Genomic DNA, 17,491 nt, shown 5'->3' on the forward strand with positions numbered 1-17,491 from the left:
GGTTAGAGGGGATTATAAAGGCCTAGGTTAAAAATAATCTAAACCAATAACATAAACGGGGGCAGTATTTTTTTTGTGAAATGTCATACATTTGTTGCAAATTAAAGGGGATGGTTCAACTTTTAGTTTGTTATAGGACAATCAATTCTAATCAACTTTCCAATTGGTCATCATTATTTATTTTTTTATAGTTTTCATTTATATTTGCCTTCGTTTTCTGACTCTTTCCAGCTTTCAAATGGGGGTCACTGACACCATCTAAAAACAAATGCTCTGTAAGGCTACATATTTATTATTATTGCTACTTTCTATTATTCATCTTTCTATTCAGGTCCTCTACTATTCATATTCCAGTCTCTAACTCAAATCAGTGCATGGTTGCTAGGGTAACTTGAACCCTAGCAACCAGATTGCTGAAACTGCAAACTGGAGAACTGCTGAATAAAAAACTACATAACTAAAAAAAAAACAAATAATAAAAAATGAAAACCAGTTGCAAATTGTCTCAGAATATAATTCTCTACAGCATATTAAAAGTTAACTGAAAGGTGAACAATCCCTTTAAATAATCACATAGAAAACACATATTATGTCACTTTCATCTCACTGCAACTACCAGACATGTGTGTTTGCATGTGCTTAGATGGGGCACTATATTATTTTAGGGGGGAATTGTTTTACATTCTAATAAGCCTCTAGAATCCTTAAGCTACCTACAGTGGCTGAACTACCAGGGGAGCAGGGAGTGCAATTGGGCCAGGGTCCGCACCCCCTCAGGGCCCCCCGGCAGCTTGCGCACTGCCAATTTCCGGCCGCATCGGCCGATTTCAGCGCAGGTAATCTGGTACGAAGGGGGGCGGGGGCCCGGCTGCACGTCCCGCACCAGGGCCCGTCCCCCTCCAGTTACGTTACTGGCTACCTAGCTACTATACAATTCTCCTTGTGGGCCACAGTCACGTTTAAAGTGTCCAGTTGGATAGCCTTGTTACCGGTTGGATAGTAGTTAATTGCCAATAGATTAGCCACAATAGTGCAAGCTATAACACTATATTTATTTGCAGAATACTTTACAATACCAGCTCTAGAAGCTCTCTCTGTTTGTTTAGGATAGCATCTGCCATATTAGCTTGGCGTGACATCACTTCCTGCCTGCTCACTCTGTGCTCAGATTACAGCAGGGAGGGGGAAAGGGAGGGAGAGAGGGAGATAGAAGCAAACTGAGCATGCTCAAGTCCTAGACCTGGAGGTTTATGCTGAAAACAGGAAGTCTGATATAGAAGCCCATAGATACAGAATGCAGTGTTTCTTTTGACAGAGGACTCAGAGCAGCATTACTTTGAGGGTTTATTGCTATATTTTTATAAACCTTTCTGATAAAGCCTACTTAATTTTAGCCTTTCCTTCTCATTTAATCATTTAGCAGACAGCCTATATTGAGTTACCAGTTTCTGATGTGAAATTCTCTATTTGTTTATTTGCATATATACGTCTATATATAATATATACATTTATATATGTATCTGTAGAAATGCTAGCAATATTAATAACTGAATAAAACATTCCTCCCTACAACATCTCAAACCAACTTTGCAACTCTGAGATTGGTTTTGCCAGGGCAAGCAACTACTGCAATGTGCTATCTAAAGGTCTATTTGCAATAATGTTTTCTATCACAAGATTGTGTTCTTCTCAGAATGGAACAAGGAAAACCAATTGTTGCCCAATGAACACACACTTATCTTTTGCTCTTCAGCTTCAGCTATTAAACAGTAGCACTGGACCATCACACCTAGTAATTAAGAAAAATCTGTAGAGCACTGGGGTTACCACTCCAAGCTAGTACTGATTTAGTTTGTGTTTGTATTACCCATGAATACAGGCTCGTTCACTCATGATTTAAGTTGATTTAAAATCACATTATTTCAAGAATTTGCAGGATAGGAATCAATTACCTGTCAATTTCTCTGGCTGCTAAGAAATGATCTCGGGGGAGCCCTTTAGAAAGAGAGGAATTGCAAATCTTGGTGACATTTGTTTGAAACATTTAACCTTGAGCTGCTCATTGATTTCTGAAACTACAGTACAGTAAAGGTACCAATGCCATCACTTTCTTTTTATGTAATGCCTTCATATCCAGCACACAGAGGCTGCCTCCAGTCTTCTACAATGCAGAACCTCCTGGGCATTTGTTTCTTATTTCTGAGTAATAAAATCCATTTAGAATGAACAATGAAACTATATTTTCTTATCTATGTATTTACCACTATATATATATCTCTCTCGAGATATTGACCTGTTGGTCTCCTGTTAGATCTTTGATAAAGTAGAAAGTTTTTCTTTTACCTTTTCTTATTTAAAAAGTATGTAAGTAAAGTAAAAAGTACCCACCACAGGATATTGTTTTATTGGGATAAAGTTTCTGCCGATGAAAGAGAATAAAATTCTGTGTATGCAGATTCGCCCATGAACCCTCTGTCTTGGATGGGTTCTGTCCTCAAACTAGCCTTGGTCATTACTGTCTTGGCCTTGAGGGCAGAGCCATCTGTTTGGCTATAAGAGCAGTTGTGATATCGCTATGCTCTCCCACCGATAACTCCCTTTTTAGGGCTAGTCCACACGGGGAGATAGCCCTGCGTTTGCGGTCGCGGCGACAAAGCGCCGCGCCAGTCGCCGCGACCGGCGCAGGCGACAGTTTTGTATGGGCGCCTATGTAAAAACGCCTGTGCTAACCACACGAGGCGATGCGCTTTTCAACAGTCGCCTGAAAAAGCCTGGCGAGGCATTTTCAGGCGACTGTTGAAAAGCGCATCGCCTCGTGTGGTTAGCACAGGCGTTTTTACATAGGCGCCCATACAAAACTGTCGCCTGCGCCGGTCGCGGCGACTGGCGCGGCGCTTTGTCGCCGCGACCGCAAACGCAAGGCTATCTCCCCGTGTGGAATAGCCCTTATAAGTCTATTAAAATGCTGTGATTTCTTTGTTCAAAGTTCTGACTCTTTGTGAGTTCAGAATCCACTGAGGTTGTGTCAAATAAACTTTGTCTTTCACCTCAAGTGGTCTCCTGTAACTGAATTTTCCCCAAAACTTAAGTGAAAACGATATGCATGAAGAGAAGGGGATGTTAGTATAAGCCTCTTAAACACAATCCAGACTGCCTTTAGCACTTTATTGTCCTGATTAACAGAGCTTTTTTCTAGGAATTTATCAAGTACTCCATTATTGGAACTTTGTTTGAAATGTGATATTCTGACTCTTGTACAGATGCTACATACGTAGATACTAAGTGGAGGAAAATTATGGCTTCTAACAGCTCATGCTCAAAGCACACACCCTTTGTGTCTATACCATTTGCAGTTTTCACTCTGTGTCTGTGACAAAAAGTCCAGTACCAGGTGCAGAGCGCCGAGCTCACATACAAGGGGGCTCTGTGCTTAACCCATAAAAACTACAAGGCTCCCTGGAACTTTGCATCCATACTATGCAAATTTAGGGTGTTCCAGGGGACACCCAAGTGCCGCCCATAGCCTTTGCTTTCTGCTAAATGCCTGCAGCTGACAAACAGAGATGTTTACATTTTTACACTTCATTGTAGGAGCATAGTAATTGTGCCTCATGGAATAGCATGCAGATGCAATCACAGCAATGTGCTCTGCATACATTTTATGCACCCATTTTTGTTGAAAATGTTGAAATAAATGGATGTGTATTTTGCTAATATCAGCAACAGTTTACCTTTTTAACTGTGTATATAAAACTGGAAAAAGGCTTCAAACCCCAATGTTCCCGAAGGGTTAAAATTAATGTAGGATTGACTAAAATTACAGCTAAAAGCATAAAATAAAGCCAATCAATTTATTGAATAGAAAATGTCTATACTGACACGCTCCATCAAAAACTTAAAAACACACTTGTAAATAATTACCCTTAAATGAAATATAGTATTGCTAGTAATTGTCTGTCTTGTTTATAATTCTGTTATGGAGACTGTCATTTTAGAATACATTAGCACAAAGTTATAAGCCGCTGTTAATAGAATAGCCCTGATAATAATGCTTTATAATAGAATAGCCAGTTAGCAAGACATTAAGGGTAAGGCCAGACGAGGAGATTCGGGGAGATTATGGGGAAAAAACTGAGGCAGTTCTGGGAGATAGTCGCGCAAAAGACGTGCCGATAAGTCGCCAGGCGACAAAATCTCCCCGAATCTCCTCGTCTGGCCTTAACGTAACAAGTAGCCAACCGCCTCCACTTTTCTAATCATCTATATTTCTTGATCCATTGATCAGCAGCTGCAAATGTAGGTTAGAAATGTGCTGGTCAACAACTCCCAAATCTGGTTGCTGGGAGTTGCAGGAAAGTGTAATTCAGTCTACTTGATAATGAAAAGGTGTTGAAGATTTTACCTAGCTCTTAGAGTTAAAGGATATAAGTCAAAAGCATTGGGGGTGCCAATTTATTAGGTACTCCCTAGTGGCTAAAGTGCCCCCTTTTTGCAGTCTTCAAGATGTCTTTTGCTATGCAGTACAGTAAAATCTAAAATTGCATGTACTGCACATGTCACTAGCTAGGAGGACACAAGGAATACTTAGGTGCTGGGAGGAAAATGGTGACTTTGGTACTTTGCTGGAAAGTATCCTGGGCCAGTGCCTTTTGTATTGGAGAACTGAGCCATGGCAGAATGTAGTGAGTATTGAGCAACTGTCACTCGCAGTGCTATTGAATTTTGTTCTACTGAGAGCAAGGCTCAGGCCCGGACTGGCAATCTGCAGGTTCTGGCAAATGCCAGATGGGATGGCGTAAGATGCCATAGAAAGTCACTATTTAGTGGGCTGGTGGGGAGCTGATTGGGTCTCTCTGTACTTGTAATGCCAGGGCCTATTTTGACTCCCAGTCCAGACCTGGCAAGGCTGCACAATAAGAGTCAGAGTAAGATGGGAGTAATTACAGATATAACTGCACAGTGATTTTAAAGAGGACCGGTCACCCACAATAATTATTCAAAATCCTATTTTATCACATTAGTCAAGAATTCTGGGAAATTATAATCATAGCAAGCAGACAGTAGCCACTTTGTGGACACTGTTATTAAGGCAAGCCTTGGATCATCTCAGAGTCTTGTTTGTGCACCAGAATAGGGGACCTGATGTCCATCCACATGCCCTGGCTACACAATTAAATGGTGAAGAGAACGGGGGAATGTGGGGAGAGTAGAGAGATCTAGGAAGTGCTGAATGGAAAGTGAAAGTAATTGTCTGCCCCGCCTCTATGCCTAAGGCATAGAGTGGCAGACAATATTTGATTGACAGCTGAGATTTTTAAATGAGTTTACAACAGCTATAAATTTTTAATAAAAAATAGAAATTGTATTTCAAGTTTAATTTGAAAAGGTCTTTTATTATACAGATTTTTCTGTCTGGGTGTCAGGTCCACTTTAAAGCTCTAAACACTGCTTGCTCAGCCACATTTTACTCAAATCCAAGCATACTTTAAAATATTATCAAGGGTTACAGTACCTTGGGAGCTATAGTCCAGCAACATCCAGGCCCGGATTTGTGGAGAGGCCACCAAGGCCCGGGCATAGGGCGACAGGATTTTAGGGGGCGGCATGAAGCCCAAACACACCCACATTGGTTCGGAAGATCTGGGGCTGATCATGATATAGTTTTTTAATTTTCTCATGCACCAATCACCAGTGTTCCTGATCTGATGATGAAAATGTGTGCATGTTCATGAATGAAGGGAAGGGGGACAGGGGTGACAAACAGCAGTGGGCCTAGGGGTGCCCAATATGTAAATCTGGCCCTGGCAACATCTGGGCTGTATCCAGGGTCGGTTTGGGCTGGCAGGAGACCAGGAAAAAATCCGGTGGACCCTGGCACTGGCGGGCCCCGCTGGCCCTGACCCTACCCCACCTTTTGCATTTCCAGAGCACTCCATGATTAAAATACAAAACATGGTTATAATTCAAAATAATTCTCCAGTGAGGATCCCACTGAGCTTGTAAAGCAGGCTCCTGCAAGTGGGGGCATTAAAGTGCTGTAAGCAGCAGTGCCACTGTTGCGTTCTCTTGCATATCTAATGATGCTTTTCGTCATCTACTTAAGAGAACTAAGAGAAACAGTGGGACAGTTTTTACACCCACTTTGAGTTAGTATTAAAAAATGTGTTTATAGAAGACTAACTGAAGGGCCACACAGAAGGGTAAAGTCAACTTCTGCTAATGAATTGCTGCCAGCACTTCCTTAAGTCTACTGGAAAATCATGTAAACATTACATAAACCTAATAGGCTAAGGATTAATTGTATCTTAGATAGGATCAAGTTCAAGGTACGGTTTTATTATATTTATTACAGGAGGAAATAATGTTTAAACATTTGGATTATTTCAATAAAATGTAGTCTATGAGAGATAGCTTTTCGGTAATTTGGAGCTTTCTTGGATAAAGGGTTTGAGGATCCCATACCTTTACAAGCAAAACACAAGGTGGTTATAGCGAAATGGATGCTTTCTCTGAAATCTGAGCGCTGCAGCCTCATAGAAAATGAGCTCCACTGACTTATAGCAAAATAAATGGATTAAATAAACGTGTTGATAGTGAAGGTGGTCATAATTGCAACAGTCTATATTGTATAGCCTAGAATGCAAGGGTGAAAGCGTGGAGTAAAAAAAAATAAAATTCTTTTCTAAATATATGTATTTATTTCAGACAAGTTCTTTAATAATAAGGACTTATGGCAGATATCCAGGAAATAACATTACAGAAAAGCTATCTCTGAAACAGACATGGTGCCTGACATTGCCAAGAGACCATCTGCTATCCCCTCCAGCTCTCAATGATAACACTAATCAAAATATATATATATATATATATATATATATATATATATATATATATATATATATATATTATTTTATGAAATATTTTTAATCAGACAGTTGTTATATTACAAACTTGTATTATTCTGCAGCACATTTTTCAAGACCTGGAGTTTTCTGGATAAGGGAATTCTTAATTTGGATCACCAAACCTTAGGTCTGCTAAAAATCATTTAAACATTAATTAAACTGAATAGGATTGTTTCCAATAAGGATTAATTGTACCATAACTGGGATCGAGTACAAGGTACTGTTTTATTATTACAGAGAAAAGGAAATCATTTTTGAAAATTTTAACTGTTTGATGGAATGGAGTTTGTGGGAGGTGACCTTCCCATAATTTAGATAACAGGTTTCCGGATAATGGACCCTATACCTGTAAATGCTGCGCACTATGGCCAGCCAAAATATATTGAAAATGTGTGTCCACTGTGTCCAGGCTGGTCATTAAATAGGTTCACTGCGTACAAAAGGTTTATTAAAACTTTAGGATAGATTCTTAGCAAGAAATCCATTATATTAAATTCTTTTAAAAATGTGTCTTTCTATACATAAATGATACCTGGTTATTCTGCATTGTAGATAATTAGACTTCATCCACATACACACGCAGGTGCACACACACTACGTCATATATACATTTACTTCTACAAAGGGTGAAATTCTCAGCATGAACTCTATAGTTCATATATGAAAAAGGAAGCATTACATTTAACTGGATAACGACAAGGCAATTTTTTTAACAACTGATGACTCTTCATGGCTTTTCTAAGCACTGCAATAAGGGATAATATAAGCACTTAATGATTTTCCTCGAACAGGCAAATAAATGCCTACTTAGCATGGGTGGGGTTGTACAATACAATTAGCTCAATTTGCTCTATTTATTTTCCTGGTGATCTGTTAGGTTAACTACTTTATGTTATTCTTGATTAGGGGCTAAGGATAGACCAGGGATATTGCTCTATCCTTAAAATTAGACAAATAAAAAGAGGTGAGAGATTTATGGATTCCCTTGTGTGGGTGAATGTTAAATATGGGCTCAAGAATCTAGGGTGGTTGTTGTTGCCTAAAACGCACCAGCTAGCTTGTCACATGTAAGTGGTGAAACCTGTTTCTTGGACAGATATAGAGACCGAGGCATCCTCTAATGGAGGACCTTCAATTTCTGGTACTGCTACCAGAGATAAACGAGTGACTGGAGAAGCTTATAACAGGGAGCCCCTACGTATAGTTTTACATAAGGCAGTATTATACTGGGTGCTTACTAATACACATGTCTGAAGCATATACACCCTCCCCCAAGCTGGTGGGGACTTGGGCTTAACTTAGATACGGAACTTTGCACTTCAAGGATCCATTTGTTTGGCTTTATGTTAACTATAGGAAATGTAGACTAAGCAACTCTGATATAGAATGAGCAGACACTTTTTAGACAGTTAAATACCTGAAATGCTACAGTATTCCGAGAGAACATAGTGGTGTCATAGCCTGTGCTGGTGTTAGTAGAGAATGGTTTGAGAACTTATGAAATACGAAGTATCTTTTAATATTATCAATAGATATTCGACAAGAACCAGGTTAGCTCCCATTAAGAATTAAACAGGCCAGGTCTTTCTGTGGCTACTAAAGCAAATAAAGTTCTGTCTTGCATAAAAAAGGGCATTAACTCAAGGGATGAAAACATAATTATGCCTCTTTATAGGTCCCTGGTAGTGTTGCCACCCGGCCGGTATTTTACCGGCCTAGCCGGTAAAACACCAGCCAAGGCCGGGGCCGGTATTACAAATTTACCGGCAATGTACCTGCCGGTAAATTTGTAATACACCTAAAAAAAAGCCTGTGGCCTGCCCCTAGCCTGCTCCAAACTCACCTTTTTTCCTGGGCTTCTTGCCAAATGCGCACGTTTGGCTCTGCCCCCTTTGATGGCACGACCTGGCCAGCCAATATTGTGTTACCGTACAATATTGTGGATCACCGTACCAGAGGCCACCCCTTTAGACTAGAAGAAAAGAACTTTCATTTGAAGCAACGTAGGGGGTTCTTCACAGTCAGGACAGCGAGGTTGTGGAATTCACTGCCGGGTGATGTTGTGATGGCTGATTCAGTTAATGCCTTTAAGAATGGCTTGGATGATTTTTTGGACAGACATAATATCAAAGGCTATTGTGATACTAAGCTCTATAGTTAGTATAGGTATGGGTATATAGAATTTAATTAAAAGTAGGGAGGGGTGTGTGTATGGATGCTGGGTTTTCATTTGGAGGGGTTGAACTTGATGGACTTTGTCTTTTTTCAACCCAATTTAACTATGTAACTATGTAACTATGTAGGTCCATGAAAGGCCAGAGTAGCTGTAAACGAAACAAGCAAAGGCTTAGCTTGTTTAACAGTTTTAAAGGCCATAATAAGTAACTGAAGATGAAATCGAAAACACCACTCATTTCTAACATAATAATAAGAAAAACTGGTCAAAATGATGCCAAAAACTCCTATTTTCTGACTGTAGACGGCTCCGCAGAACATGGCTGATCACATAACACCTAAATATTTGTATAAGTGCAGCAGTGAATTCCTGGCCTCTGTCCATCCTCTTAGAATAGGTTATGTAGACAAATCAGTGGAAAATGACTATACCTTTGGTGATATTTGACCAAAAAAGGATTTTTAGAAAAACAATTAATTTTAATAGCAGTCTGCGTCTGCCTGCCAAGAACTTTAGATTAATTACAGCCCTTAATATGGAAGAAAATGATACTGCCAGTTCCTATAGCTTAACAATAAGATTAGGACTTCCATCAAATAAAAGTGAATACTGAGTAAAAATGACAACAGTTAGGAAGCTTTATGTTTATTCTTTTCATACCAATGCATGTAATTGGCTTCCTCTACGAAACCAGTTAGTAAAATGTACATATCTGGCAATTATCATTCTTTTTTAACTGACCTGGTCCATTTTTAACTGTTACTTATAGTTTCTGAGGCACATGGATGCAATACCTTTGGAAGAGATACATGTTCATGGTTGAGATGATTTTTAGCAGCTTTGGAGGTATAATAAATATCAAAATTTTTTAGTTTTTTTCTTATAAAACTGTGAGTTTTCTCAACCAGAAAAATTCTAGGTTTAATAAATAGGCTCCTGGGCGTTCCTTTGTCAGTGGAAACAGGAATTTAAGTCTGATGGGCCTCATAATTTGCACCGGAGGTAGGGAAGACGGAGCCCCTGAAATATTGTGCATGCCATGTACTCTTTGCATTTTGTATCTTATAATAAATGGTTTCGATGGAAGGGGCATCATTCTCCATTGGAAATGGGGAGTGTGCTGGCCTCTATCCTATTTCATGCAGTGTTTTTTTGAAGTCCTTGTTATGTACATGAGTTCAATAATGTAGATAAATAAGGCGCCTGTACAGTCTGTGTTCATCTATTTTGTAAAATCTTAAGATATTGGGTCCAGGTCCGGACTGAGAATTAAAATAGGCCCTGGCATCTCAGGTACACAGAGGCCCAATCAGCCCACAAAGAGGCCCAAACAGCTCCCACCAGCCCACTAAATACTGACTTTCTATGGCACCTTATAGCAACCCCTCTGGCATTTGCCAGAACCCACAGATTGCCAGTCAGGGCCTGATTGGGTCACATTTAATTTGTCAGCATTTATTCCAACTACGCAAGGACTTAGTAGCTGACTTTTCTATGAGATCAATGCTGCCGAAATACTATAAGATTTACCTCTATCTGACCTCAGCCAGTTTCCAAAGCTAAATTCAGTCTAGGCTCCATTTAAATTCATTATATACAAAATGTGAAAGTCTTTGTTTTAAGGACTCGTAAAAATAACAATCATCAAATATGTCTACTCTGTATTGATCTGTGTGAAAACGAATACTAACCTTTGTGTGTGCTCAGAAACGTGCCCTATAAAATCCTGTATTACCAAAAAGCTTTCTTTCACAGGCAATTTAGTTGAAGGCTGCACAAATTAAAAGTCAATGAAACAATGATGTAAAGGAGAAATTATATTTTCTGCCTATCTGTCTAAAACGATGTAATCGTTTATCAACATTTTTATCACTTTGGATAATATCTCATAGATTTTATCTCTGTTGCTTTCATTTGGTTTCTAGTGGAGTTATTTTTTAGTATACAAGCACTGGTGAATGTAAAACCTTTAGGGTCAGGCCACACTGGGCGTTTTGGGGAGATTTGGTTGCCTGGTGACTAATCGCCCCATTTTTGCGGTGACCAATCTCCTGCTAAAATGAAAAAACGCCAGCGCTAATCACATCCCGCAATTCGTTTCCTGAAGTTTCCTCGTGAGGCAACTTCGGGCGACTTCGGAAAACGAACCGCCGCGTATGATTATCGAAGGCGTTTTTTTCATTTTATAAATAAAAATAACCGTAGTGTTTACCCACTATGCACTAGTATTTCAGCAAAATTGGACACAATGCAATCTGGAGCAAATCTTTCATTAGGTGGTGAATAGTGCATGGATTACCATGCAAGGCGTGGCATGTGGATAAGACATCTAATTGGACACCCATCACTTGCACTGTGTTTAATAGGGTTTAAGGGTATGCAGCTATAGCTTTATAGCTCCATGTTTAAGTTTTTCCTGGTTACGTTGTCTATACCAGCATAGGCAGAGGGTGATTGTTTGTAGAGGCTAAAGTTGAAGATATACCGGCTAGCTTAAAGGGAACCAGTCAGCCTGAATTTCTTTTACCCCACCAGAGGGGTGGGCTAATAGAGCCTCTACTCCGGTTGGGTTAAAGAGTAGTTTTTTTTTTTAATATACTCAGTGTATTAGAGACAGTGGGTACTGGCACATTATACACAGTGGGAGACAGTGGGTACTATATCAGTTCCTCTTCTGCCATGCTGCCTTCGGTAAATTTTTCCCAGCCACGCCTACTCTGTAACTGATTGGTACATTTCACCGTCTGTAAAGTCAGTGAATATCCAATGAATATATCCAATCAGAGTGCAACTGATCTCTTCAGCATCGGGGTTTGGAGGCAAACCTTAGCTTTCAATCCGTGATTAGAGGAACAGTGCAGTCAGCAACAGCTTAGTGCCCCCTAGCCTTGTTGAAAATCCGCCTAAGTATGCCAGCCAGTTGCTTTGAATATTGTAACTGAACAAGTACCGGTTGATCAGTTGCTATGGTTTTTTTTATTATAGTTTTTTTTTAAAGAAGTTAAATTAAAACAATATACGCAAAAGCAACAGAAATATCTCCATAGATATCGTTACTACAAAGTTGACAGTTTAAACACTTTTAACCATCATAAGAAAAGAGTAAAGAGGGGAGAATAAAAGGTGTAGGGCCTAGGGGCAAATTTGTCTTTTTAGTTGATGGACAATTCGTACGATGGTTCCGAGATAATCTTGGTCTCACGATGACGATCGGATCTTTTAAAAATCTCAACATCTATGGCCAGCTTTACTTTAGAGCAAGGGCCAGATCTTGTTTCATTCCATATATTTTTTTGCTTTTTAGTGCTAATAAAGTCTGACCCACAAAATATGATCAAAATCTCCCTTTTAGTGTAGCTCTTAGTCTTCTACCCTGGTCTATTCTAGATACCCACTGTCTTATTGCAGTTACTTTAATGATTGTGGCATCTGCAAAGATGGTATATGCTGGGGATTACTAGTTAAATAAAACAGGGTGACAAATTCTGTTCTTTTTTACAAATAACTTTGTGTGATGACCCACAATGCTTACATTTTGACTAAATATCACCACTGGGCCAGAAAAACTTGTCTTGTGGTTTTTTAGCAAGCGTCCTTGGAAAAGTGTAAAAATTTAATTGGCGTATATGTTTTTCCCATTGACTTAAATCTGATACATTATGTGAAAGAACACAAATCCTGTTTTTGAGTGGATTGCAATTTGCAGTTTTACAATTGGTACTAGACTTCTATTCAGATCACAGACGGGTTAAGTAAATATTCATAGGGAAGTAGAATAAACAAATTGTTTGCAGTATGTCAAAGGGAGATGTTCATATTAAGTTTCATTAGTGGGATTTGTTAAGATTTAATACATTTTAATGAGTTTAAATGGCTCTTTATACTACACTCTGCCTAAGGTAATAACCAGTACTTCATCATCAGAAAATGCTCAAAGCTTAGTGACTTAGAATTCAAATGAATGGACCTACTGATTGAGTATGCAGAATGACATAATTATTTCCTTTCTACTTGTTTAAGGTTAATGTCCCTCCGTTGTAGGTTAAGTTGTGAAGCGTTTAAAAGATGACAGCAGCCCTAAAGAATGGGGGAAATGACAATGAAAATGTAGAAAATGGATAGCACTCCTGTTTATAGGGAAGTGCATGAATAGGGTCAGCTATTGTGCACATGTATTTACATTTACATTACTGTTTTACATTACATTATTGCAGCTGTAACTTAAACCCTCTGGAGAGATCACAATCATTTTTATATGGCCATTATTGTATTGTTAGTTACCATTCTTATTTACACTGGGTGGCGCCATAAAAAGCTGAATAGTCATACATGGATATCATATTATACATAATGCTGAGTTGTCAGTGTTGTCAGTGTAAATGTGTCAGTGCTATATAGATAAAGAACAATAGATAGATACATAAATAAATATATAGGATACACAATGCTGAATGATGTTGCCTATAGTTGCTTTCAACAGTGGATCACCTTTGGCATTGTCATGACTGACACCTAAAAATGACTATACCTTATATTTGCAGACTCAGCCGACTCTTGGGGGAATGTAATCAAAGTTAAATGCTTGCTTCTATTCTAGTAAAACCATACCTGTCGATGAGCAAGTAGCTTTTGCTGGTCAGCTGTTTAAAACAAATATCTGATTGGTTGCTATGGGAAATCTGTGTACCCTTTATTGCATTAACCTAAAATGTTACAAAAAGCCTCTGGCCTATGAATATATATATATATATATATATATATATATATATATATATATAAACGAAATAAATATATAGCTACATAAGCTCCTTAATTACTATAACTGATTTACTTGAACCACTGTTATTGAACAGCTGTTATTACCTGAAAGACACACCCTATTAATTCATGACTAATTCTTCTAGTCTAGCCAGTGCTTCTCCTCCAGCCAGTCTGGAGCCAAGTTATCTGTTACCACAAAATCTTAACCCATTTTATTGCAACTTGTCGGGTTTATACACCAATAGAAAACCATACCAATGGATAACTGGCCGGAGTAAGAAGGTCTGAATTTGCTGTTACTGAATACTGCCTCATGAGTTCAGCAAAGATCCTGTTCTTTATGGTCTGCCTGGATTTCAAAGCTTTGAAACCACAACAAAAACATCTGAAAGCACCGCCAAATTCAAAGTGGTGCATTAATATCTTCTAATAAAGGCTACAGTTTCTATGTACTCCTTCTATAAACCTTGCAATGTGAGCTAATCCAACAATGTAAAGAAATGTAACTGGAGTTATATGATTTATTCAAAATGAGCCTTTTTTTTTTTTAAATGTTTTTGGTAGACTCAAGGTATGGTGATCTAAATTACAGAAACCCTATGCTCAAAGCATTAATGATAGTCAGTCCCAAACGTCTGACTTATCCCTGGGGGTACTTTAAGGGAGTATAGTATGTGCAAAAGTATAAGGAACACAGGATAATTGAAGGATGGAATAAACAGCTTCAGAGGCAGTAATTTCAAACTGCAAGTGCTTTCTTTATTTAGTGGTGCAAACACTACATGTTTCGGGTCAGAGCCTTTCTCAAGTGTGCAAGGTGCAAAGGATTATGGGATTAAATACCCTCCTCCTCCATTCCAGGAACCTCCCCCAATTACCTTATTATAGTGAAATTAGGTAAAAAAATTAGGTAAAAAATGGGTAATGACAAATATAAAGTAGAAAGATTCACAATATACAAATCAGGTCAGAAATATTAATGTTCATTCATAGTTCATCCATATGTGTCAATTGTGAACATCCATTGCTGTGCAAAAAAGTTTTTAGAGTCTTTTGAAGTTCATATCAGGGAAATTGCCACTCCGCCTAACCCTGGTAACATGATACAGATCATAAGTACTGCAAATATAAAGCCTACTTAAAAGGATGAACGAGAACATGTAGACACCAATCGCAATAATATTAACTGAAAATATTATTATATAGCACCAGCTCAAAATAAATGTAACAATAATAATACTTATTCATTTAATTACCTTACTTGCACGGCAGGAGTTCCGTGATATTCAATTAGGAGGCTAGCTGGTTCATTAGTACCTGAGAATAAGAAGAAAAATGTCAGAACTTGATCGGTCTTACAAAAATTATTTTATATATAATTATTTTATATATAATAAAAACCAGAGAATTACAAAAACGGAGAGTTACAAGAAACATTTGAAACTGTTATGGTCATTCATACCTTTAGGTTTGGTACACTCTAGTTTCCCTATCCACCGTGCTTCTCTTTGGAGCAATAAATTACCCCAATCGCCTCCTCTTGGGGGTCTATTTACCAACTCCAAAACTTTCCATTTTAACGGACTCGCGTGATGTTTTGCCTCAAAAAAATATCTTGATACTGAGGTGTCAGTGTAGGTATTTGGTTTAAAATTCCTAATGGTACTTTTATGCTCCTTGATTCATGTATTCACTGTTCTGATAGTTTTGCCCACATATAACATGCCACATGGGCATTTAAGAACATAGACTACGTGGGTGCTAATACATGTAGCGAATGTTTTCAAAGTTATTTCGGTACCATGTGTAGGGTGGTGTATATTGGGGCCTTTTATAATTGAAGTGCAACAATTGCAGTTATAACAGGGAAAAGTACCAATCTTGCTATGTGCAGCTAGGGCCTTCTGCCTGGGCTCAGTGGGGCTAAGCATATCCTTCAATGTGGAACCTCTTCTATAAGAAAATTGTTGAGGTTATGTAAACAGATGACCACATTCCTTGTCCATCTGTAAAAATGGCCAAAATTGCCTAATGATAGACTCAATTTTTTGGCTTTGGTTTCCATATTTGCTCACAAATGTTAATCTGTTTGAGTCTGGATATTTTGGCCTCTGGTTTAGTTTCTCGTGCAATCTTCCTTACATCTTCCAGTACTTTGTTAAGTTTTTTATTAGTGTAACCTTTAGTATTAAAACATTTTGTAAGGTCACTGGCAGCTTGTTTAAAAAGTAGATTGGATGAAGCAATTTTTCTCGCTCTCAAGTACTGGCCTTTGTGTATGGCCTTAATCATTTATGGAGTGTGAAAACTCAGTACGTAGTAAGTTGTTATGGTCCATTTGTTTACGGTATAGATTCGTAATAATACTACCATTACAGATTTTTACATTCACATCTAGAAAATTCAGCTCAATCTTAGACTGCTCTGTTGTAAACTTAATCGTTTTGTGAGCTGCATTCGCTGTTGACACCATTTTCTCAAACATATAAATGGGGCCATCTCAAATTATAAAAATATCATCCACATAGCGGTAATATTTCAAGATGAACTGCATATAAGGCTGTATAAGGAAACGATTGGTTTCAATTTGATGCATGAAAATACTGGCGAATGATGGGGCTACCGCAGATCCCTTTGAAGTCCCTTGGGACTGCCAATAAAACTTTTCATCAACCTTAAAATAATTTTTCTTCAATACGATCTCCAAACAATCAATGAGGAACAAAAACTAATTGTGAGGCATAGAGGTATTCAATAGTGCTTCTTCAATGCATTTAACATCTTCATCTTTTGGAATGGAGTTAAATAAGCTTTGTACATCTAAAGTGAGACATTTTCATTAAGTTTACTGATATCATTAAGGCGGTTTAGGAAGTCTGTTGCACCTTTTAAGCAAGTTGGTAGGTTAAGGGCAAAGCTTTGCAAATGATGGTCCACGAATTTTGAAAGTGGTTCTAATATTGAACCCACACCTGAAACAATTGGTCTACCTGGGGGGGTCAATAAGTGTTTTATAGATCTTAGGTAGAATGTATAAAACAGGTGTTCTGGGGTGCTCGTTCATCCGATTCCCTTTCTTTCTTAGTTAAGTTAGGTTTGCCTTGGCCTCTTCCTTGTTCCCAAACTTTATTCGCTTAAGAGCTAACCACTCTGGAAAAGGTATTCAGACTATCATCAACCACATCTGGTATAAAATCTGATTTTTTAGCAAACCTCTTTGGTATTGAAACTGTGTCTTTAAAATACATTTTAAGTTTCAACATTCTGGTGAATTTGAAGAAATCTACCTCCCAATCAAATGAGTCTGATTTATATTTAGGTACAAAGCCCAAGCCTTTTCTTTGCATTTTTGAAAGTACCTTGAAAACATACGCTGGCACCTAAAAACTTTGTCGTACAAGGAACACACTTAGGGACCTATTATGCTTGAAAAATGGTGGAAAAAGTGGTATAAAAGTGGCGTATTTATACAGCTTTGTATTTCTCCTTAAGTGGGATTGCATAACTTATGAGCTTTTGCCATCAGTTTGTGTAAATGGTGGGCATAAGCAGCCCCCATGCAACTCTGCTTTTTAACCTGCTCTGTCCCATCTAGTGTGTTCTGCTTATATCCTGCTGCTCTGAATTTGTCCCCCACAGAGACAACACA

At 38.4% G+C, this 17,491-nt stretch overlaps 1 protein-coding gene across 1 annotated transcript in view; it reads left to right on the forward strand.

The window, feature by feature from the left end:
- Positions 1 to 17,491, forward strand: part of mtnr1c.L (melatonin receptor type 1C L homeolog) — an 83,896-nt gene that overhangs the window by 37,384 nt on the left and 29,021 nt on the right. The window lies entirely within an intron of this gene.

This window comes from Xenopus laevis, chromosome 8L, assembly GCF_017654675.1.
Source record: "Xenopus laevis strain J_2021 chromosome 8L, Xenopus_laevis_v10.1, whole genome shotgun sequence".
Classification (NCBI taxonomy): Eukaryota; Metazoa; Chordata; class Amphibia; order Anura; family Pipidae; genus Xenopus; species Xenopus laevis.